The sequence below is a fragment of the Acomys minous genome, assembly GCF_964271855.1.
Source record: "Acomys minous genome assembly, chromosome: 1".
Taxonomy (NCBI): Eukaryota; Metazoa; Chordata; class Mammalia; order Rodentia; family Muridae; genus Acomys; species Acomys minous.
The window spans coordinates 150,825,850-150,851,578 of NC_140483.1; the positions used below are offsets into that span (position 1 = coordinate 150,825,850).

At 43.5% G+C, this 25,729-nt stretch overlaps 1 long non-coding RNA gene across 1 annotated transcript in view; it reads right to left on the bottom strand.

The window, feature by feature from the left end:
* LOC311594403 overlaps positions 1 to 20,634 on the bottom strand; it is a 77,082-nt gene extending 56,448 nt beyond the window's left edge. The window contains exon 1 of the long non-coding RNA XR_014778073.1: positions 20,484 to 20,634. This is a non-coding gene — a long non-coding RNA (uncharacterized lncRNA). The remainder of the gene's footprint in view (positions 1 to 20,483) is intronic.
* Between the last annotated feature and the right edge of the window lie 5,095 nt (positions 20,635 to 25,729).

Sequence of the window (25,729 nt, forward strand, 5' to 3'; positions counted from 1 at the left end):
GATGGCCACTCATGTCCATTGTAATTTGAACTCCATTCTTTGTCTCTTCTTTGCACTCTTTTCCCTTTTGTGGCTGCAAACTATCCTAGTGAGCCCATTCCTAAATCCTGTCTAACGTCTATATCTCCTGACTCATAGAGTCCCAATAAATGGTTCTTATGTCTTTTATTTTGTGAGACTCAGGAAGCCTGTCCAACAATAGAAAAACCTCTACACTGGGCCTGATGCTTTCAGCTCTTCTTTGTCAGCAGATCCAGTAAGTAGCTCTCCTCTCCCCAGACTGATTGCTTTATACTTGCTCTGATTGTTTTCACTCATCCAGTTGGCCAACCCCAAAGGTCAGGAATACTCTTCATTGTAACCCAGCTTTCTACAGGGCTTACTCTCATGGCCATTCACACAAGAAGGCAGTATAATGAATACCCCACTACTCCTGGTTCTAAGGTGCTAACTATGTTTCTCTGTACTCCCAACTTCTTCCAAGACACTCAAGAGAGAAGAGAAGCAAGCACACAAGCCCAGACCTGATGATTTCCAAGGATCATAGTGGCCCAGGGGAGCCTTGAGAAGAGTAATGTGGTCCCCGTGGCTGAGAGATAAAGGAGGTGGTTAGACTCATACAAGAAAGAAGAAATGTGAAGGGTAAAAAGAACCAAACACTTCACAATTGTCCTTTGGAGACTCATACCAACCATGGCATCAAAGATAATAAGCACCTGTGTGGTATTATGTGGCGAGCCCTTCCTTTCCAAGGGCAACTTCCAGTGGATCGCAGTTATCTTAGTAATTAGAAAGGCAGCTGACAGGAGGTGAGCCAAAGACTGATGTAAGCATCAGTTTTCTAGCACTACCATTCTTCAGTGTTGTGAACCTGGACCAGTCACCTTTCCTCTTGAAGCCTCACCTAGAAGATGGGTATGATTATCCCTGTGTCACAGGGATGTCATGACACTCACATGGAACTCAGGACACACACACACACACACACACACACACACATGCATACACACATGTGGGAAGGATTGTAAGCTTTGTCACAGGTGAAAGCAGTCTTGGTGAACTCTGCCCTTGGACACACCACCGATACTCCCTGAGATTAACCTTGAGATAGACTGAGTGGAGCCATCCTGGGCCTGGAATTCCGGAAGTGGACCTGGGGACTCCACTTAGACTATTGTGTTTCTAATTGACCCTCAATGGGAGAGGGAGACCTTCCTCTGCCCCCCTCTGCATGGGACAGAAAGGCAGGTGGAGGGGAGAGAGAGGAGCAGCAGGTTGAGACTGGGCTTGAGTGCACATGCATTGGGAAAAGGACCAGCGAACAGGCTGGACCAGCAAGCAGTCCAGAGACACCTAGGGACCCATCCTGCGGAACAGATACCGGAAAGTTCACTCTTTTTTCCCTTTATCCTTTTTTTCCTCTTCTGTAAGCTAGCTGGGTTGTATAATAAAGTTTAATTGTTAAGAAACAGAGCCAACACAGACATGCACACACACACACACACACACACACACACACACACACACACACAAACAAACATTGTATAGGCTGAAGTCCTACATAGTAATGACTATTAAGTTATTGTGCCATCAGTCCTTCTAGGCATATAATGGGGTGAATAGTGATTGGTCCATTTTGTAGATGGACACACAGATTGATGGAGAGCTGCACTAAGCTATAATGCTGGACAATACCATGATCTTAAGATCCAGGGGCCTTGAATCCCATTCACCAGCTAAGTGACTGGGGAGATGTTACTAGTCTTTTCTGAGCATCAGTGCTTTTCTTTAAAATTGAAGTTGAGTAAATGGCCAGAGGTGAAATAAGTCAAACACCTGTCCTGTTATCTGATTATGACAAAACCTCAAAAACCAGTAGCTGTTATTAGTACTCAGAAAACTCTACTACAGCCCGAGTTTATTCATCGTTTAGTGCTCTGTTTTTTGGTGATTTCTGCAACATCAGGCTATGCACAGTTTTCAACTATTCTTCATTCCTAAATCAACTAGTTTTTCATCTAAAACACGGGGAAGTGCGCTGGATGGTATCTCAGTGCTTAGAGCACTTGCTGTTCTTGGAGATGTTCCTGCATTGGTTCCCAGCCCGTAGCTGGCAGCTTCACATGGCTGGTATCACCAGACCCAGAGTATCTGATGCTAAGGTCCTCTTCATGAACCTCTACTCATGTGTACTTGCCCACGTGTGGGAGTACACATACACACGTAATTAAATCTTAAAACCTTTACAACAGTGAGAAACACACAGAGACTGTCACACAGAGAAGTTTAGGAGGTGGACTATCATATTGGCAAGAGTTAACCACTTCTCTTTAATATCCCCCAACTGTTAATTGTGCAGGTGCTTGTACCACTGTGCTAGTTGATAGTGGTGCTACACTTAACTATACAGAATAAAAACAGATTTTCCCTTACTGTTTAAAAAAATGAATGTTCTTTAAAAAGGAAATATTAATGTCCACAAATGTTGGTTGGGCAGCATGGCAGAGCACCTAAGAGAGGGCTTCTCTGGTCTTTCTCAAACAATAACAACAACAAAAAAAAAACAAAACAAAAAAAAAAGAACAAGACTGAGGCAAGGAGAAGGTGAGTGCACCAATGCATTCTGGGCTCTGGAACACCATGTCATGTGAACCACTGTCAGAACTCTCCAGTCTTCTCCACAGTGTTGTGGTTAAGGATCACCCTTTGTCGAGAGACTCTCAACACATACTTCTGACAAGATGCTAATCAGAGATAATGTCACTTAAAACATTCTGAGCATCCTGAAGAAAGGGAGAGTTGAATATCAACATTCAGGAGTGAGTTTATCCTCTCTCTCTCTCTCTCTCTCTCTCTCTCTCTCTCTCTCTCTCTCTCTGTGTGTGTGTGTGTGTGTGTGTGTGTGTGTGTGTGTGTGTGTGTGTGTGAATGCAAATGCTCCATTTGCATTACCAGAGTGGTGAAGAGAAAGGCTGACATGTAGAGGAATGGCCAGAGTCCTGAGGTGATCCAGACCTGGATGCTCATGGAGCTACCACTCCTGGAGTCTGCTCTTCTCTCCTTACCCAACAGACATCTCCTGCCTATCTACACAGCTGCCTTTCCCCCAGGAAGCCATCCCTAGCCTCCAGATTCATGCAGCCCAGTTGCTGCATGGCCTCTATTGCTTTCTGTTGAGCAAAACATCCCTTCCTGGTCTTTATCAGGAATGTGATTTCATATTCAATTATCATTTATCTAACTCACTGAAAACCTGAACGTGAATAATGTAAATTATCACTTTCAATGTGTCCATGGTGAATACTACAAAAATACATAAATTAATAAATGAATAAATGACTGATGAACCTCTGAGATAGTTGATGAATGAACTTAGAACACTTTCTTCATGGATAAGATACAGAATAGACAAGGTGCAAACTCAGAGTAGAGTGGTAACTACCAGAACATTCATCTTAGGAAATCCAGAGTCCTTAGGTCTGAATCACAGCTTTCCTCCCAAAAGACCTTGGTGTGACTGCTCTGTGGAAACAAGTGACTATTAAAGCTTTGTGCAAATATCCCAGGTACTTCTCAAAGCATAATGTGAGTTGACACCTCTGTCCACTGCACACGGTCTGTGCAGAATTTCAACTGGAGCCTTTCTTTGTCTCTGCCTTCCTGTCCCCTTTTGTCTACATGAGAGGAGGTGTAAAAACAGATCCTGATGTTACAAAATCCTGGAGACATAGTGTGTTCTAGAAGCTTTAAGATTATAGAAAGAGAAAGCAGGATTATCTGTTCATGGGTGGCTTTTGGGGGGATGGGCCTGCAGGGCTTGTGCTCTATTCCATCCTAACTTACAATTCAGAAACCACTGGGGAGGCCTCCTGACCTCGGGAGCACTTCCAAAGATGCACAAGTATGAGTCAGAAAGTGGACTGGGGGTCCTTGCACATCTCCTGGCTGCCATGCTATAGGCTTCAGTGGGATGTGAAAAAACCGGCACTACATAAAACCACCCAATTTTCATATTGTTTACGAGGAGACAGGCAAATAGCAAAAACAAATGTGGGGAAGAAACAGTTTTAAAATGAGCTTCCAGTGGCTCCAGGAGCTCAAGTGGCTATGGTGGATTATGCAGACAAGAGCATCCCCGCGGGTGGGAGAAGTCAGCTGGAAATGAGTTAAAGGGGCAGAATTGCAAGCTCTGGGTCATGATGGATCAGGAGCTCTAGGCATGTTGTCAAGGACATTGCATTTTAACAAGCCCTCTGGTTGGATGGATGCACACTATAGCTTGAAGGTCCTAGCTGGTGGAGTAAGTAAACACACTAAACATGTGTGGGAGCGCATGTGCGCGCGCGTGCGCGCACACACACACACACACACACACACACACACACCACAGTAAATATTTTTTTAACACAAGTTTTTATAATGGGCTCTTTGTGCATTTTGTTTATTAGCAAGTAAATATGGGTTTTGAGCTATCCAAGGAATCATCAATCATAAGGGGCTTCACAAATCAGCACAGACAGCACCTGTGACAGGACAGGCACTTTTGCCTGACCAAGGGCAGCAGCGTAAAGCATGCACCTTCCCTAGCTACAGCCTGCCAAGCACGCCTATGGGTCTGGAAATCAGGGCAAGGCAAGATTCCCACATACAAAATTAGATCTTGGAAACAGGTTAGTTGTCTTGGACAGACTTAGCACGAAGGAATGTTATCACGGTGCGGATCTACACGCCGATCTATATGAAACTGAAGTGAAATCGTGCAGCCTTCCAAAGAGAAAGCCACCAGCCTGGGACAGCATCGAACAACTGGATGCCCGTGGTCATCCTAACACAAAGCCAAAGCTGAATTTCTAGAGGCATAGCACTGCATCCTTTCCGTTCTGGGTGAAGTGTCTGCATGGGACACGTTTCCCTGTGCAGGCCTTCTGTAGCATTTGGTTAAAAGAAGTCTCATCATGTTCCATAGAAAGAGGCCAGGTGCAGGCTTTTCTTTTTCACAGACACACTTAATTATTCTGTGAAATAAATGGATTGGCAGGTGACATGTTATTGTATGGCAACAGTGAAGGGAGCATCAGATGCGGTGCTACTGTCCCTCGCCTCCTCTAGGTCATTAACTCTGAGAGCCTCATCAGTTTGCTGGTCCTCTTTCCAAGTAGGAAAACACAAAAATTTTATAGCCAGATCCGCATGAGTAGGGTCCAACACTTACCTGCAAGGTGACCCCCGATCAACAGTCACAATGCCCTCTGAACATCAGTTATCTGCAACCTAGGAAAATAACACACTGGCACTATCCGAGGAAACACCAAGACAGTGGGTAGATAAGTCTAAAGCTGAACAAATGCAGTGCTTCTGCCTTTGTGAAGGGTGACGTGTGGACTGCCAAACACCATACACAGGAAGAGAGCTCCTCCCCCTGTGAAAGAGCAGCACAGGCCTTGGTTATGATTACTCTTTCTCTTTCCTTTTCAGTCCCAATTTTTACCTCCAAGGCTCTCTTCACTGGGGTTTTGGCTTTAGGAGAAATTAAACAATACTAATTTCAAAAAGACACACAAGGACCATGACCTAGGCAAGGGACGCTCAGCCTTTGCCTCCTCTGATGGTCACAGTACCGGGTTAACACTCCTCTTTCTACAGTGAAGGGGGGGGCAGCTCTGTGGAGTTGCCTCTATCTTTGGGGCTTTTGCAGGTGACTGTCCCCTGCTCAGTCAGACGTTCTTTCATTCCTTTCCAGAAGAAGCCTTTAGACCCAGCAGCCCACACCTCGTGTGAACGAATCCACAAAGGGCTTGTCCCAGGTCCTAGAGCCAGCTCCAGGGCTGGGATGTGTATACCTCTGGATGCTCCAGCCAGACCTCCAGCCTTTCAGCCATACTTTCCTTAAACAGAGAAAAAAGGGTTAAGATTACTCTTTCCTAGAGTATCACACCAGACCTCGAGTTGATAAAGACCCCTCAGAGGCTGCTTTCTTGATGGACTTACTAACCTGAGATTTAGGGTAGAGATGACGGTGGGAGGGTGGCAGGCATGTGAGGGGCTTAGTTCCTGTTTGCCCATGAATTTTCTTGGAGTCCCTGAGGCTGTAATATCCATTTAGAAAGATTAAAGAGGATGTGATCTGGGGAGAGGGGGGAAGAGAGAGGGGAGGGAGGGAGCTGGAGAGGGAGAGGGGGGGGTAGAGGGAGAGGGAGGGAGAGAGGGAGAGGGAGAGGGAGAGGGAGAGGGAGAGATCTGGGACTTAGAGTTAAGAGCCTAAAATACTATCCGAAGAGGTTGCCTTCTTAAAGAAAGGAAGAGAAATCTCAGGAAATCTCTAGCAGGTGAGAGTCTTGGGTGAGTCTTTTTTTTTTTTTCCCCTCCATGAACCTGGCTTTTCTTTCCCACATTCTCAGGTGTGCTGGGAGGCCCTGGGAAGCTAACAAGCTTTTTCAAAAGACACTTCCATCTCCTAATCTCTGTGCCTACAAACCAAATATTGATCTATTTAGTAAACCAGCCAGTGGAGGAGAGATTGTAAAGCCAGCCCTGTTTATTCAGCAGTTGGGCCCCCCTGACAGCTGTTCACTGGGGGATTACGAAGTCACGGCGGTAATTACACTATAAACAGGGGATAGGGGGAGAAGAAAGCATGGAAGTGAACTGTGGGCTCTGTTACCAGGCAACACAAAATATGTAACCGGAAACCCAGCAAGCACGTAAACTTCCCTACAAGCTTCCCAGATGTCCTCACTTTGGGGCCAACGTTCAATTTCAGTTTCGATTTGCTTCTTTGTCCATCTTCAGACTGAAGAGTGGAGCTGAGCATGTTGGAAAAGAAAAGAAACAAAACAAAAGCGGGAAAGCGTGGAGTTGTACGTTCCACCCAGTGTCTGCGCCAGCAGGAGAAGAAGGCTGAGGCTCTCCCAGCCCCTGCTGTCTGTAGCAAGCTGTAGAGATCTGTGCGTAAGGAGGTGGCGAACCCGGGCTTCTTCCGCAAAGACAGCTACAGGAATAAGCTCTGAGGGAGAGAGGCCAATGGAAAAGGAGAGAGCGAAAATAAAGAGATAGAAATAGAAACTATGATCGGCGGAAAAGAAACCCCCGGAGTGCCCACGGCCACAGCCCCACCTAGTGGTTGCCCCACATCATCTGTAGAGCTTCTGGGAGGCCTCTATTCCCTAAGGCATCCCTGACTTTGTTCCTGCAGCTTTACCAGAACAGTCTTAATGCTGAGCTCTCATCAGGCTCCCTGTTCTAGACACTTCTCCAATCCTGTCTATTCAGATTCTAGCGCTCTGGAAAAGGACTTCAGAACACCGGCACTTACCCCCCCCCCCCCCGCCCGCCAAGGTTAGTAACAAAGATTAGTATGCCCTATGTTTAACTTGCCCTGGTGTCTCAATAGTTCTCCCAGTGCCCAAGGCGGTTTCTGTTGTGTCTTCATACGCACGTGGAGCGTGCATACCCACACATTAACACATACCGGACCCCGCTGGACAACACTTCTGTTTCTGAGTCTTAAACTATAAGCTAAACGTTAGCACATTGGGAAGGATTTGATTTGGACAAGCTTTATCTAAAACAAAACAGTACAACCACGAAATAAACTCGACAAAAACCAAATTGGTGCTGTTTCTCAGGAACGCTGTCTTGTTTTAGACAGGATAGCTCAATGGCCTGGAATTCACTAGTCAGGTAAGCTGGCTGACCAACAAACCCCAGGAATCCTCCATCTCCACCTCCCCTTTACTGGGATTATAAATATACAAAACCATAGCCATGTGGGTTCTGGGAACCAATCTCAGAGCCTCATATTTTGCTTTACAAGCACTTTATCCATCAGCTCCTCAGAGACTGGTATTTTTTAGCAGAATCAACCACCTCTCCTGCCCTCTCTCTTAAGAGAGCTTCAGAGATGTGCCAGAGACTGTAGGAGAAGGCCTGGGAAAGCACATTTCACATTTCTAGAAATTCTGCAAGGGTATTCACGGTTGAGGGTTTGAAGTACACCATCATGAGAGTACTCTCATCAAAATATAAGAAAGCACAGCCAAGCACGTACTTCTTCTTTCACCCCGTTCCAGATCTGTGGCTAGCAAGCACGCCACTAACCCTGGCCAAGCACTTTCAACTACCCTGGAGAATCAATGTGCCGTGAAGGCAGCATCCTGAAGCCACCAAGCCCTGCACAGGCTTCCACACAGGGATATACCAAAGCAAGCACATCACCAGTGCAATCTGAAGGGCAGAGATGGAAGTTTAATTCTTTTCCACTGTTTTCCATGTAGAGTAACCACTCTGGTTAACTGAGAACAGTTCCCTTGGGACTGATTCATACAATAGCTGTGCACATTTCCACAGGACACTCTTAGAGACAGATTTTGAATAGTAAGGTTGTAACAAGAAAAAATATGTACTAGGTTAATCCAGTTCACTGAAGTGGACAGTACATCCTGCTGTTGCCACCTGGGCCTTTAAGATAAATGTAAACACAACAGCCAAACAGACCAATGTCGTTGTGTTTTGTTTTGTTTTCAAACCAAAGAAAGCTGACAAATTTCGTCTCCTAAACTGGAATATTAACCATAGAAGATAGCAGTTTGGTGACAGAATCTCACTGAGCACCTTGCTCAGACACTCCTTTGGCATTCAGATGGCCTGCCACTTACCCTGTCTAGGCCTCAGTTTCCCTCTGAGACAGTGGAGGGGGTTGAGACTCAGGAGTTCTAACTGTAGAGACTTAGGTATTCACATACAGACCAGCCCAACAGGCAGAACCCTGCACAGTTTTCCACAGCCCATTGGCCCGTAGATATCCTTCCCTTCCAGTCTCTGCTGCTGTTGTCTCGGGGATGGTTTGTTTGTTGTGACTGACTTTGCCTGGGATGCAGGACAGATGCTGATGAAATTGTCCTCAGTGTTGCAGCCCTGGGCCGTGTTATCTTATAGAACCTCACCCAAGCCCAGGCTGATTTTCAGTCATTTTCCTTAACCAGGCAGTTTCAGGTACCCTACCCAGCCACAGAGGAAGCAGGGGGTCTGGGAACCTTAGCAAAGCCTCTGTCATGTCATCACCAAGATTCTCTGAAGGCCATACCTGGGTCTGTCCCGTGAGCTGAAAACTTACAGCGTTTTTATTTTCCAGCCTCATGACCACCCGCAGAGTACCCAAGTGCTGCTATTGCACTTGCTGCATGGCCCATTCAAGAACTAAGTCTAGAGGCATGGTATTCCATTCGGGATTCTGGTACCCTCTATCACACCTCTCTGTCTGTGATCTCCTCACCTACCACCTCTTCTTTCAGCTCCAGCCACATTGGCTTCTGACTGGGACCTTGCTTCTTCCTCTGTCAGTTTAGATGGTATTTTGACAGATTCCTCAGAGACTACCTTATATGAATGGAAACCTGACACTTAAAAATTTTTAAAAAAAATCAATCTCTTTATTCACATTACATCCCTCCTTTCTTTCTGTCACACCCACCCTCCCTCTTTCCCCTATTCCCCTCCCTGTTCCTCAGAGAAGGGGATCCCCCTCCCCAGCCAACCCCAGCACATCAAGTCATATCAGGGCTGAGCACGTCTTCTTCCCCTGTGGCCTAGTGAAGCATCCCCTCCAGGGGGACGTGATAAAAACAAAAAACAAAACAAACCAAACAAACAACAACAACAAAAAAGCAGGCAACAGAGGGACATCCCCTGCTCCCCTTACTAGGGGACTCATATGAAGCTTGAGCTGCCTATTGGCTTCCTCTATGTAGGAGGCCTAGGTCCAGTCCATGCATGGTCCTTGGTTAGTGCTTTAGTCTCTGCAAGCCCCTCTGGGTCCTGGTTAGTTGTCTCTGTTGGTCTTGTGGAGCTCCTGTCACCTCTAAGTCCTTTTATCCTTCTCCCAACCTTTCTACAAGACTCTCTACACTTCACCCAATGTTTGGCTGTGAGCCTCAGCATCTGTCACCCGCTGCTGGGTGGAGCCTCTCAGAGGACAACTATGCTAGGCTCTGGCCTAGAGACATAGCAGAGTATCATCAATAGTATCAAGGGTTGCCTCTCTCCCATGGGGTGGGTCTCAGGGTGGGCCAGGCATTGTTTGGATATTCTCTCAATCTCTGCTCTATCTTTATCCCTGCACATATTATAAGCAGGGTAAATTTTGGGTCAGAGATTTTTGTGGGTGGGGTGGTGTTCCCCTCCCTCCACTAGGAGTCCTATCTTGTTAAAAGGTGGCCTCTTCAGTCTCTATGACCTCTACTACTAGGAGTCTCAGCTAGAGTCACCCTTGTATCCTCCCCAAAACCTACCTTGTCCTAGGTCTCCAGTTTACCCCAGAAATGTCCCCGCCTAAGGTTTCTCTTCTTTCTGAAGGCCTTCCATCCTCCTGCTCCTCCTCCCCTCAAGTCTGATCTCCACCCTCATTTATCTCTGCAATCCCTTCTCTACCTTATTCACTCTCTTTAATTGCTTCTGCTGCCTATTCTATTTCCCCTTCTGAGTGAGATTTAAGAATCCTCCCTGGGGTCCTCCTTCTTACTTATATTCTTATCTCTACCAAAGCTGCTCTTAATTCCATTTGTCATCACCATTGATGATGGTATACTTCTTATTTGCAGTCCTTTCTCAAAATGCCATTCCTGCTAATTGCTGGATCCTTCGTGTCTAGAACAGTGTCTGTTGTGTTGTGGACACTCCTGTTTTTATCTGTGAATACATAGAACTGTCAACCCTTGTTTTTCATGGATTCTGTAATTGTGAATTTTCTCACTACAATTTTTTTCAACTTCCCAAACCCCCATGATTTCACAATTGCTCACAGACATATGTGGAACAGTGAAAAATTTGCATTGCCAACATATTTTACACTTTTGTGCCTTTTGTTGGTGAATTCATTGCTCCAAAACATAGTGTCTATCTGTCTGTCTGTCTGTCTGTCTGTCTGTCTGTCTCTCTCTCTCTCTCTCTCTCTCTCTCTCTCTCTCTTTCATAGTGAACTCAAGGCCTCATACATGATATACAAATCCCTTGAATTCTTGATCCTCCTGCTTCAGCCTCTCAATTAACTAGGATTACAGGCCCTCTCCACTAGACTCTGCTGTATTGGCTAGGAGTTCAATGCTAATGAGTCAACCACATATGTTGAGGGATCCTTAAATCAAAACACACATACATGTACAGATGTCCCATGACTTACAGTGAGGTTACATCCCAATATGCCCATAATAGGGTCAAGAATGTGTTTGATTTACCCTCTTTGTGGAGCATCACAGCTCTGAAATATATGGGATGCTTCTACTCAGGATAGCAAGGCTATCTGGGAGCAGCAACTCACAATGCTAGCCAGCATGAAAAGTACAGCATACTGTATACTTCCAGCCAGGGAAAAGGACAAGCTTCAAAAGTAAGGCTTCTACTGACTGCACATTGTTTCTGCACCATCATGAACTGCAAATACTGTAAGTCAAAAAGCCGAGGGCCATCTCAGTATATTTGATCTGTTGAAAAAAAAGGTTAGCAGAAGTTTGCAGGGGCTCAGCTTTTTACTTTGCCAAGAACAATGGGTGAGCATTCAGTGGCTTAATGTCTTGGAGACACAGTGACTGTAAACCAGAGCCACTGTGACAACAAAAATCCACCCAGCTAGGTTTGAATTCTGAGTATTAGCTCACCAACTGCAGTCACGAGCTTGGCAAGTGACTCCAAGTCTCTGAGCTCTGTGTGCCTAATCCATAAATTATAGCAATTGGATCTATCCTCATAGCTGTTCTGAGGACTGAAGGAGCAGATTGATGCAAGCACTCAGTGCCTGGCTCAGAGAGGGTACACCATGGACAGCTACTCCCCACACATTCCTCTTGTTCACAGATGTATCTGCAAGCCACAGGGCAAATGCTTTGCCTTTCCTCATTGCGGTTCTCATGACATTGAAACCACCACAAGCAGTGCCGATACATTCATCTATTGGCCACAGAGTCTGTGATGAGGTTTGAACTTCACAGTGAGCAGTATCTTTTATTACACTTTTTCCTCCTTCCTAAGGAGATTTTTTTTTATATATAATCTACTCCCAGGAGTGGAGTTCTATTCTCATGGGTGTAAACACAGCTAAGAAGGACTGAGAACCAATTTTGATAGGAAGAGGCTTCTTGGCAGATATGTGTCAGGGTGTGTGTGTGACCTAGAGGTTATTAAAGTGATTCATCCATCACCCTATGTTTCTCTACTTTGCAGAGAACCTAGACCTTATGGAGAGGAGGAAGTTGAGGATAGAGAAAATGAGGTGATATGGTCAATCAGTAGACGTTGAGGACCAGACTTCACAGCCACTTTCTCTCAGGCAAATATTCCTTTCACCATACTATGGCTATGGTAAAAGTTAGGGAACTCCTACCAGGTATAAAAGTGATGCTATCTTGGTCTTTTGGGACCTTTTATTTTGCAGAAATGAAGACCCCTCCTGTGTATCCTTCCTTTACTATCTATCTGTGTTGACATAGAAGAGAATACAAGAACAGAATTTAAATGTGTCTAATACAGCATTGTTCTGACCTCTCTCATACAAATGCTTCTCACTCAGTTGCTTCCTGTAGGAGGGACAAAGATTTCCCCTTTGAAGCAGTACTTTTCTGATAAGAAGATAGTGGCTGTGTACATATAAATCATCGCGGCAGTAATTCATGGTTCCTAGAGAATGGCAGGGCCTCCAGGAGTTATCCACCCTAGTAAGACAACTTTCAAGCTGCTCTAGAACTTAGCTGTCTTCTACGCTGTGGAAAGTCCCTAATGATGTTGAGAGAACAGAAACCGGATAGTTCAGGTTTCATATGAAGTTACATTTGGGTTCAGAAAGGATAGTCCTTGTACAGTGGCAGTCAAAAATAACAAAAAGTCCCTTCATAGGTCTATTAACAATTAATTGATCAATAGTTCTCATGATGGGCCCTCAAAGCCAATAAACACCCGTGACTTGGAGTGACTGGGGAGTTAATGAGGAAATAGAAAGGTTAAAAATACCTTCTTAAGCTGTCATCTTGGGTTTGGGAAGAGATGGTCCAACCTGCCATCAAGAGACTGCTATCTACACACAGACAGACTGTGCACTTTTTTTTCTCTGTAGAAGGTAGCAGCCTTCTGGTTTTTCCCAAGATTGCCCGACTTTATAGACTGGAAGCAGGGAGGTAGAAAAGCAATAACATCCTTTGAAAAATATTCATTGTCCATAAAATATCTCAATTACCTTAAATATTCTGGGGAAATAAACCACAAAAAAGCAAAAACAATAATTTCACCCCACAAACCCCAAAGCTTTCTTTTCTTCCCATTTGGGTATGATTACCTGTCTTTTCTTCAGATCAGCAAATGTCATTTATGATGTGGGGGAAACATAGATTTTTCCATAAAACCTGTTCATATTTGTTCACAAAATTTCTTAGGTATTCTAATGTTGATACCAGCACCATTTGCTGAGATTTAAGAAATCTTTTACAAGAGTCCACCAGCAGCTAGCCGTTTACATGTTTCATACTGAATACTTACCATCACTCAACCTAGAGAAAGACATGTACAGATATGAAGCAAAAAACATATTCAATTTCCTTAACTCAGATTTCAAAATGAAACAACAACAGCAAAACCTGTGATACATCCTGCCCTTGAAGATCCTAGAAGAGGGACAGACAGAGCAGGGGAAAATAGTTTTACATCACAGGGCATGGATATAAAGAAGTGAAAAAAAATAGAAAAAGAAAGAATTCATTTTGGAGGGACGGGTGATTATGGAAGACTCCATTGGGGCATCTCCTCTGGGCTTGTGGGTCTTACAGAATAAGCAGTAATGTTCCAGATGAATAACATGCATCTAACGTGGAAGGCACTGGGTTAGAAGCATAGGAGGAAAGCGGATGAAAACGGTGAGAGAATGTCAGGACGAATGCTTTGGAATGTAGCAGCCAGCAGCAAGAGACCTGAGAACTCTCTGAGGCAGCAAGTGTGTGGACTTTACTAGGTAGGGAGCAGGCACCAGAGATAAGATCTTACAAGAAAGATGAGAATTTTCCCATGGCTCATGGAGAAGCAAGAGAAGAAAAAGAGCAGAGCAAGGCATGTTGGGGCACTTGACTGGAGAAAGTTGCCTAAGAATCTGAAATCCTACGGAGCAGGTCATGATCTCCTAAGACAGATCTGGAAACAGCTGAGCTTGGTGACAAGCTATGAGGCCCTCTAACCCATGGGCTTTTTCCCTGACTCATGCACTTGCAGTCTTACAGAGGAAGGGAGGCAGAAGCCACTCTCAAGGTTTCTCTGGAACCAATGGATAGACACCTCTTCTCTGAGGCTGAAAGGCGGCATTAGCAGAAACCAGCTCAGGCTGAGTCTCATTGCTGAGCAAGCAGCCAAGTGGGGCTCTGGGCTTTAAGGGACTCTGATAACGACTGTTGTCACTCAGAAGGCAACTCTGCTGAGAAAGACTGGGACCCTTAGCCACGCGCTTCTTTGCTATGATCTCTTATAAAGGCTATAACAAATTGCGTGCAGTGTGCTTGTTTGATGGATTTCCTGAAAGAAGAATAGATAATAGGATGATAAGAACATTCCAAAGTTATATTTTGGTGGGAATGTTTTTTTTCTTGATCCCATTCTGACTAATTTATTGAGTTTTGTGTGCCTTCCTGAGAATGTACGCGCTGTGCCGGGGAAAGCAGAAACTGCAAAAGTATGCAAAGAGAGGAACAGGTGCCAAAAGATGACAAGAGTAATGTCCCATATATGACATGTAGATGGCTTTTTTTTTATTCCAACTAATTGTATCAGTCTCCTTAGATAAACAAGGAAAGAACCTGCTTCATCACCCCAGGTCTGCTCGATAGTAAGCACACTGTCTCTGTTCAGTTCTGTCCTGAAAGTGCAGAAGGATATAAGGCTAAGTTGCTTTGGTACACAGTGTGGTAAACAATGCAGAAGGTCATAAATCACCATTTTATGTGCTGCACCATGGGATATACTAGGAGCATTGTTTAAAAGGTTTTATTAGACCACTCTCTGAAAGAGCATGTCTTGTAATTTTAATTTCAATGATTAGAACTCCCATCAGTGGATTCTGGTTCTACAAGCCCTGCTACTCAAAACTATTTAACACAATTGGCAATTCTTTCCTTTTATGGCCCACAAATTACACTTGAAAGTATTGATACTTTCTACTAATCTTTTATTCTGAACATGACAAGAATGGAGACGGACGTGGAACTGAAATATTTTTATGAAGTTTCCACTTTTGATCCAAAGGACAGATTTGTCACCACATGAAAGCACAGTGGGTAATTACCAGGTGGTTGAAATGACAATTAACCCCATCCTTAATAATTATAATTTGACAGACAATAAATCAAGATGGCAGCCATCTGTAAATAAACGCCCACAGAGCCAGCTGAATAGAGTTGCACAATAGCTTACCCTCATAAAAGCTAGCAAACTAGTTCTGACTAGTGAGCGAGTAAATCTCCTAAGGACCAGAAAGAAACAAATTTTTGGGTCACCATGTTCCTACATTTGTCAGCTGGACACAATTGAAGGACCAAGTGCTGTTTTTTGTTTTGTTTTGTTTTGTTTTTATTTGATTGTTTTCTGGGACAATTATTGCTATTTTCCAGAAACCATTAGCTCATTTTAAAATATGGGATTGTAACTTTTTGGTTCAAGTGAAACTCTCTTATTAAATTGCTGTACGCTGGGGCCCAGCATGCCCTTTAGCATGCTTGCCTAGGCCATGGGCCATCTACGGGGTCTACCACCCTACCCTTTTAAAACTTCTCTTCATTTGTCCCTGAGATAGTCATCTAGTTCTTCCTGTGTTTTTAGGATTCTTTCTCAGGCTTTAGTAATTATGTTATTTGTCTCAACAACAACAACAGCCTATATTTGTTATCACCTTCTATGAACTGATTTATCTGTGCCTTATTGGTAAATCAGCTTAATTTTAAAAAAATAGACATCTTGGGATTTGTCTGTTTGTTTTGTCCAACTACCCCTAAGAATTTGGAGGCCAATCATGCCTCGGTCACTTTCCCAGGGTCCTACAGCTGGTGAGAAGCATAGCAAAGATTTTAGTTCAGATCTCAATCCCTGTCCCACGCAAGACGTGACACTCACCTCTTCCTGTTTCGTTTACAGTCTTCATTATTTATTCTTTTTAACAATTTCACTAAAGATCTTCTGCTTGATCTGTCATTGGCACACCCACACAGCTGTCACGTCATTGCTAAGGATTCCCCAATCTATCTTTAACCCAGATCTGCCTCCTAAACCACATCCTCAGAGCAACACACTGTGCTATAGTCCCTGCCCGGATTCTTTCATTCAGCAAATGCCTGTTAAGTAACTTGTGGGCAGGCACTTTTTAAGGCACAGAGAAATAGAGTAGGAAATAATGCAAAAGTCAGTCTCTCTACATGATGTCTGTTACAGATAGGCAAGTGGAGGAAAACACACATTTTGAAGGTCAAATACAGAACACAGTAGAGGCTTCTATATGCAAAAGGTGAAACCATATCAGAAAGGGGGCGGGGCGTCAAGAGAATATAAGAAAGAAAGAGTCTGCTTCTTATGAGTAAAATGGTCACAAGATGCCTCACTGAGAAAGTGGTGATGAAGTGAAAGCCCAAAGGAGGTGGGTGGGGTGACTGGATGGGTAGCCACAAAGGAGGTGAGGCAGGTGACTGGATAAGTTTCCACAGAAAAGTCATTCATTTCAGGAGCTCCTAGGAAGGAGTGACCTGGCATGGCTGAGGAACACCAAGGACTTCAACATGGCAGGAAGAGGCCAGGAAAGGTCGACATAGACAATGACATCCTGGAAGGCAGAGAGCTGGACTGGAGGAGAGGACGGGGTGTGTCATAGAGCTCACTAGAGTAAACACCTGGGGATTGGCTTAGAGGGAACTTGTTTTTGGTAGGTCTCAGGCAAAGCAGTCATAATCTGGGTTCTCTTTAAGAGGCCCCCCTGGCTGCTGTGTTGAGGACAGGTTTGAAAGCGGGTAAGGTGGAAACGGACAAAGAGTTCTGTAGCCCATCATCATGATCCCATAGCGACAGAGTGACTGCAATGATAGTGGTGGCCACAAAGATGCTAAGAAGTGATTAGACTCTAGCTGTGGTTTGAAGTAAGTGGCCAAATGTCAGATACTGGACATGAGAGGGAGAAATCCCAGAAGACTAAACCGCTTGCTCAGAAGAGGAGAGAGTGAGGCTATGATCTTAGGCTTAGTACTGAATGTTATTAGGTGACATTGGTACATGTGTGCAGTTCCCCACTGGTTCCATTCAGCATGTGCACACACACACACACACACACACACACACACACACACACACACGGAACAAGGTCACATATCCCTTATCTCCACTACATTTTTCACTATCCATCTAGCTACTTAGGCCAGATTTATAGGATCTGGATGATACTCCCTTCATACCAACTTTGCTGCTCACTCCTTGGCAGCATCAGCCAGTCGTGCCTGCATGATGACACCTTGTTTTGGGTGCCAGGAACAAATCCTCTCCTCAGTCTTGATGATCCCTTCGATCATCTTTTAATTCATATTCTTTGACAAATATCAAGTTACTTCTTAAGGAGCAATTTCAATAGGTCTCTTTTCTAAGCTTTCCACAAACCCATTGGCAAAATGATTACCTCGTCCCTCTCACTCAATTATTACTATTTGCCCATCCGATATCACTTTTTCTAGTCTGAACCTTTGTTGGAACCTTTGTTGGCACCCACTGGTAAAGCATACAAGTTGGAGAAATGAGAAGTGAGGCGAGAGGAAGAGGAAATGAATGAGTTCTCGTAGGGCCTTGAAGGCCACTCTGAAGACTGTACTTTGTCTTAAAGTTGGTAGGGACCAATGGCAGTGACATGATGCAAAAATGAGAAGGGGTGGGTCGGGTGTCAGTCTTCAAAGACTCACTCTAGGGAGTGCAAAGTAAAGTCAGCTGAGAAAGGTGGTGATGGAGAAGCTTGGTTCTTCTGAGCCAGAGTGCATAGAACTGTGAATAGCATTTGCTGATCCTTGCTATTTGTGAGACGGTCGTTTTAATAACTTCTATATTAATTCAACCCTTTCAAATAATTCATGAGAAAAGTAGTGGTTTTCTTCCATTTCACTGAGTCTCTGGAATATGGTGCAAATGCATTGAGCATGTTGCAGAAGGCACACTGCTATTAAATAGTAGAGCTCGATTTTGAATATGGACATTGCCCCAGGACCCAGCTCTTCCTCCTACCTCCTACAACATACTGAATTAATATAAAACTGTGTTTAGCTTCACAAGAACATTTTCCTAACCCACATCAACCCAAACTGAATGTCTACTTCAATATTATTTTTGCAAAATTGCCCTTCCAAAATACACTGTTTGTGGACAGTACGTGCTATATGACTTGTGTTTATATGGGTGCTTAGCCACCATGTGATGTTTTTCTTAGTCTTTTTTTTTTCACCTTCAGTCAAATGAGGGGAAACATGTAGCATATGGAAGCATTTCTACACTGCAAGTCATGCTGAAGGGGGATATTATGCAATTTGCAAATACTGTCATATGAAATATAAATATGCATTAGAAAAATGCCACACAGAGACAGAAATATCTTTGTATTGATGATTCTTTCAGCTGATCATTCTTTCATTCAGCAAACGTTCATCAGCCACCCATGTTAGGGAGGAGGTGGTGGAAGCAACGGGAAGCAAGGGGTCAAAAAGACTCACTCCTCCCATGAGGAAACTCATTGCCTTGTTCAGTTTTATTTTTTTACTTTTTAGATAGTCGTGGCTAGAGAAGAGTATTCCAGTCGATTCTCTTTAAGCGTCTGCAGAGAAGACACAGCTTTACGCTTTGATTCAGGGAGGCCTGTCATCTCCAGCGCAGGCTTTGGCAGCAGGACGTAACAATCCATCTCTCCAAGCCTCGGTTTCTTTAACTTAGAAAAGTTAAAGTGAGATGTAGGCCTATTCTTAGCACCTAGTAATCGGTTTGAAGCAATGAGTATTTAAATGAATGCTCTGTGACTTTTTTTCTTCCAGTCACTAGCATCATTTCCAAGAGGCCAGTCAAAATTTGCAAGTAGGGAAGGTGGAGAGAAATCTCCATCGGTAAAGCTCTCACATTCACACATGAAGACCTCAGTTCAAATTCCAGAACCCATGTGAAAATACATGTGCTGTGGCAAGTACTTGTAATCCCAGTGGTGGCAAGACGGAAAGCCAAGACAGGCTGGTCCCCAGATGCTGATAGGCCAGTAGTTCCAGCTTACTTGAAAAGTTTCAAGCCAATTAGAGACCTGGTCTCAAACAAAATATGAAATGCATCATAGAAAAACAACTTCTGAGGTTGTCCTGACCTCCATGTGAATTTGCACACATTTGTACTCCAATACATGTGAACAAGGACAGACATACAATTCACACACACACACACACACAAAAAAAAAAAAACCTAGAGGACAGCATCACCCACAATAAATGGCAATTCCTCTGAGAGCTTTAGAAAAGAACAAACAACCTATCAAGAACAGAATTGCCTGAGTTCTTCTTGTGAAAACAAATGATCTTGTCAAGACTTGGATTACAAGAGGACAGGGAGCAGTTGTTGAGCATCTGTGCACATCTGCACACCAGGAAAGGGAAGCACTACCTCAGGACCTATACCCATGTGATATGACAAAGGTGGTGTTCTCCTCAGGAAGTTCTGATGGGTTCACATCATGCTAAGAATACTAGCATAATCTCCTCACACAAGGACTCAGTAAGCAAGTCAACACAACACAACACAACACAACACAACAACATCGGTCCTCCCATCTCTCATCATTCCAGGAAGGAATCAACAGGGGACACCACAGGAACACAGTACTAAAATGTGATCACATTGGTTTTCCTATCTCCACATGGCAGGCATCTTGTCACTGAAAGTGTAAGTGATGGAAGCGCTAATGAGAATAAACCAACAGATAATTAAAGACATGAGATTGGGTTTGTCCAGCTCTTTTCTTTGGGTATCTACTGTCAAATATTCCCAATAAATGACTGTTTCATCAATAAAGAATCAGAGGCAGAGAGTATAAGCTTTCTCCAAGGCCTCAGCACTAAGGGATGAGATTGGATATATACCTTCCTGCTCATGTTACTTACCCCCTTTGTGTCTTGGGATAGAATCAGGTGTCAGATGGTAAAAGCTACCCAGGTTGATCTCTGTTTCTCAGATCGCTGCTTCCCTGCTCCTGTGACAAGTGTCTGATCTTCTCTATAGACCCTAGGAAGCTGATGTCTGTGCTCTGCACCGTCCTTCCTTGTGCTCTTGGTTTGTTTGAGATTGGTCAACAAACAAATCAAGGTACAAGAGAAGAATGGTTGTGTCCTTCCGGTACCTAGACTAGCACCATTGCTTTTTTTGTAGTTATGGGTCCTCCTGAGTCACCTTTCCATCCCACAGCTCCAGCCTTCAAGTCCTACCTTTTTCCTGTGTTGAGGTGGGGGGAGTGGTCAGTAAGTTTCCTGAAGTTGACAAATTTCTTGACCAAATCTTTCTGGTTCTCTTGGCCATCTTCAGGTATCTGTAGATACTCTCCTCCAGAAATCACATGCAGCTAAACCCATTTGTGTGCTCTGTTAAGACTCTATTGTAATATTGTATATTCATCTCATCATAGTTTAGACTCACACTGGCTCCTGAGTCTCTAGTAAACAGCATCAACTTGCATCATATTGAAACAAAGTCAGCTGAGATCACAGGAGGCACATTTTGTTTGGATTTGTTGAGCTCACTAGAGGGACAAAAATTCCGCACATATAATTGGCAGTCACTCTGGTGAATGAAATTTCCCAGTCATGGGAACGTGATGTTTATCCAGCAGCCTGTGCTACAAAGATGAAATCCAAAGAATAAGGAAACACACTTTCCCGACCCAGCCAAGAACTTTTCTAGAACATATGTAAAAAGCTAGAAGCATTTGTAACTGTGTCCTAGAAAATGAGGCTTTGGGTGGGAGAATTCGCCTGCCTGGCGTTGCCTGAGTCCTGCTAGCACTGATGTTTGGAAACTGCTAGTGAGGAATTTGAAAACGAACTGAGAAATATTCCAGCATTCATGGCTTTTACCAAGTTTTCACAAGGCTCCTTGGCATTATTAGCTTGTCCATGAAAACTACATAAATCAAATCAGACAAAAGTGGGACACGAAGTTACACCTCAGTGAGTGTGCAAAGGGAAGGCCAGGACTATTTTTGTAATTAAAAGAAGACTGGGGCTCTTCTTCCAAAATGTATGTCTCCTATATCAATTGAAAGTGCAGCACAGCCTACCCATCCTGAAAATGGTCAGCACAGCAAACATTGCCTGCCTTAATCTGCCACAGACCTACCTCAGGTTAGTGTCAGGCGTGTCAGGCCGAGGTCTTTCTCTTTGGGAAAGACTGCATTTGGGGAGATTGCATTGCTGTTGGGTTTCTTTAGACTGGTGGCTCATGGTCTTAAGATCAACCTAGTAACTGCAGTATCATGCTGTCGTTGGAAGAGGAGGGTGTGCTTATGTGTCTTAGAAGAATATGTGCATTCTTCCTAATCCATGTGTGAACTCTTCAAGATCTGACCCCTCCTCAGTGCTGAAACTATAGACAGGAGCCATCACACTCTGCTTATGTGGTGCTGGGATCAAACTCTACCAACTGGGCTACCAGAGCATTTTTATTTCATAATTATCACAATGGGAAGCATAATGTATCTGGTTGACCACAACCAATGGAGATGATTTAAATGCACCTAAAAAGTGCTCTAACATCATGGCGGCCAGTCAATGTGCTTAAACTCATATAAGAATCGAGGAACCGGGGCAGAACTGAATATGTCATCTGCTCACACAAGTCAGGCCTGATGAACAGAGTCTAAAATATTCTAAGTGACCAAGTACAATAAAAATAAAACCACACACATGCTCACAGAAAGAAAATTGCACTCTGTTGGCGGCAGATGAGAATTGGTTGTGGGTTGCATCCAGCATTTGACCCAATAAAAACTTAGTGGAAAATCTGCCTATCAAAACAAAAATGGATAAAGAAATGTATTACATACACATGATGGAATACTAGTCAGTCACAGAGATGAAAAATATCATGTTTTCAAGGAAATGGATGGAATTGGAGATCATTGTGTTAAGTGAAATAAGCTGGATTCAGAAAACCAAATATTGTCTATTTTCTCTCACATGTGGAATCTTGATTTTTAAAAAAGGCTCCAAAGGGGAACTCTTTAGGAATATAAGGGAGATCAGCAAGAGGAAGCAGGGAGATTTGTAAGAAGAAAAGGTGCTAAGTATGACCAAGTACTATATATATATATATATATATATATAATGAAAATATTCCTATATAGAATTAATACATGATAAAATAAAAACCAGAAAAGTTTCTGTTTTATTCAATGATGTCTCAGAAATAAGGGTTACAATTCTGTCTTAGAGACAGTTTTAAATTTCCATAGTTGAGAGAAGACGGAGCCCTTTGCAGACATTATCCCAATGCTCACTTCTCCAGCCGGCAGTGGGGTGCTAAGGAAGAATTGTTTGAATGACTGAGGCTATTTGGCTAGAGTGCTGATCCTTCATTCCACTTCAGCCCAATAGTCAACCCATCCCAAAGGGTCACTGGGGCAAGTTCCTCAGTATCTCCTGACTCCATCTACTGTCCTGCACTTCTCAGTGCTTAAGGCCAAGAAACCCCTGCCTTTTCAAAAACAAAAAACAAAAACAAAAACAAAAACTCTAGCAACCTTTCAGTTGGTTTCTTACTCCTTCCAACCCATCCTCCAGAGTGGTGATGCCAAGTGATTTTTAACACGGCAAATTGGACTTAGCTTTAAGCTCAAACCCTCTCCTTGGCTTCCAAATTACACTTAGGATAAAATTCTAAAACAAGCCTTACCTTGTCTTAGGAGACTAACAATCTGCTTCCCACCCACCCAGCCACTTCTTCAGGTTCAAGCTCTACCCCTTTTCTGCTTTTGCATTTCAATTCCATTGGCTTCTCTCTTTTTTTTCTAGAGCATCACTGTTTGTTTCTCATTTCTGGGGCTTTGCATGCGCTGCTCTCTTTGCCTAGTGCTTTTTGCTTTCAGTCTGGCTTATAGCCAGAGTCCACTACCCTCTCATCTCCAACAGTAGTTTTTCTGTTGCCCTCATACAGGGTTAGATGTTCCTAACAAATCCTCTTATCTAATTCCTTATCTTTATTTTGATAGTCTGAGAAAATATGTATGCAATTGCACAAAACACACACACACACACACACACACACACACACACACATCAATTTAAACTGTACTCTTCAAACAAACAGAGACCACACTGGCCCTAGTGTTGTCTGCAATCCCCAACATACTCAATGAGTACAGTATACATAATACAGATATAATACAGATATATTAAAATACCCCTGACTATAGAATGACATTTGACTTTGAAATGATGTAAAAGTGACACACTTTCTGTAGACACTACTCTTTAAATTACATATCTTTATCTTTTTCTAGGCTTGTAATAAATATTTTACTCCTTTCCACTGCTGAGCAGTTGTAGCTACAATTGGCCACATGATCATAAGTGTGAACAAATATCTGTAATAATGAGTGAAATAATGAATTCGTTGTTCTTATTTCTAGTCATCAATGTATAGGCTTGTCTGTACCTGTGGCCTCAGTCTTTCCTGCAGTCTCAGCTGTGTAACCCTTTACCAGCCAATTGTCTGCAACATTAGGGTGTGGGATACTAAATTAGGGTCTGGGTTCTAAATTAGGCTGTAGATCAGCTCAAGACTTCATTCATATCAATTGCAATAGACAAGCATGGTAAGAAAAGTGAGGAAAGCTCACAGGAAGCATCTCTCCAACTTGAGCATTTGTACAAGGACAACAATGGATGTCAGGGAAGAATTCCAAACTGAGAGGAGTCCTTACGTGAGGCTGAAGAGTTGTTTATGAGCTGGCCAGGCATGAGGAGAGGATCAGTACGGTAGGCATTCTAGCCCTATGGATCAGCCTGTGCAAACCCACAGAGAGAAGGGAAAAAATAGCACTTACAGGTCATTTGGTTTGGTGTGGCGAAAGATTGGCCATGGGAGGAGTGAGGTCTGGACAAGGGAAGGTCTTATAGCCATGTGAGGGAGGCTAGACTGTATGCAACAGCAAGCCAATAAAGGAGCCATAGCAAGGAAGAACATGACCAGATATGAATTTTTAAACAATTGCACAGACCAAGGCTCAGATGAGGAAAAAGACGCACACACTCCAAATTCAATTTGGTAAGTGTATTGAATTCAATTTAATCCTTGACTTTGTTGGGGCATGTGTCTTGTACTCCTTTTACCACTTGCCAAATCAAATATGCCCACAGCACTGTGTAGCAGTGACATCATCTGCCACTTAACCCCTTCCTTCTCTAGAGAAGGGAGGATTTGGATTAACGTTTTTTGCCTGATGGCTTTGATGTAGGACAGGGCTCCCCTCAAGTTGCCCTAGAGAGTTGGGTTCTGCTTCTGGCTTAGTGGGTATTGCTTATTTACTGAAAGCTAGAAACATGGAAAACAATAGCCTGTGTGCACGTGGATGGGCTTCCCTGTCAGAGACTGAGCTGGCAGTGGTTTTAATTAGCAACACATTTTATAAGGGCAGACTCTGAAGTGGAAACGTGTCAAGGCCTCTCTAGCTTTGGGGTTTGGCAGACTCCCGTGAGTGTGCTTGGGCACAGTAGCCAATGTTTGACTTCTCTCCATTTCTCTCCTGGGGTTCCTGTGTACAGAAAGAGCTCTCTGTGTATGGAACTCGCCTTGGGGGTTGGAGGACTTATCAGTTTTACACCCCATAGCTGAGGGTTCAGAGGGACTCTTGAAGCCAGAACATAAAATACTCTCCAGGTAAACCTGACGTCATCTCTTTTTGACTCAGTACCAAACCAGCCTCTTCTCTAATTCCCTTCCTGGAACCAAACCTTTTAGCTACATAACAGAGTTCACATCATCTGTCTAATGTCCACTTTGCCCTAGAAGATTATTTCTACTCTTATTGTCAATGCTTAGCTATGTTTATTTCATATACTTGTATCATGTATGTAGGTGTGTGTGTTTATTAATGAGATATATCTAAGATGAAAAGGTGAGTTATTAACATATGGAAATCAATAGAACTACACATTCTGTGCTAAGGTATGCTAAGTGGATAAATAAAGTGAACAGGCTGCTATATAATCTAATCACTCAGCTAATCCTGTAGTAACCATTGGGCCTTCTAAGTGCAAGAGATATGAAAAAACAAAACAAAACAACAACAAAAACAAGCATCCAGTCTTGAGAAACTCTCAATTTAATGGAGAAAGTGACTTGGGGTGGATTTTAAAACCAATAGCAAAGGTGATAATAGACATACGTGTGGACTCTTGGGTTTGTGAGAGCCAGAGACCAACCTGAAGCAGATTAATAAAGCTGAAGACATTTCTGGAAGGGGAAGAACTAATTCAAAGTCTCATTTTGGGAACAGAGAGGCCTCTCCTCACCCCAATAGTCAGAGAAATACAGACACAGCTGTGTTCTCAGGACGAAGGACAGAAGAGAGAGGAAGAAAGGCTTGCCTTCTAACTGGACTTCCCCACACTCAGCCCCTGAAAGCTGAGCGCTGTGTATGTTCAACTTTTAGGCTAAAGATTCCAGGATTGTGGCC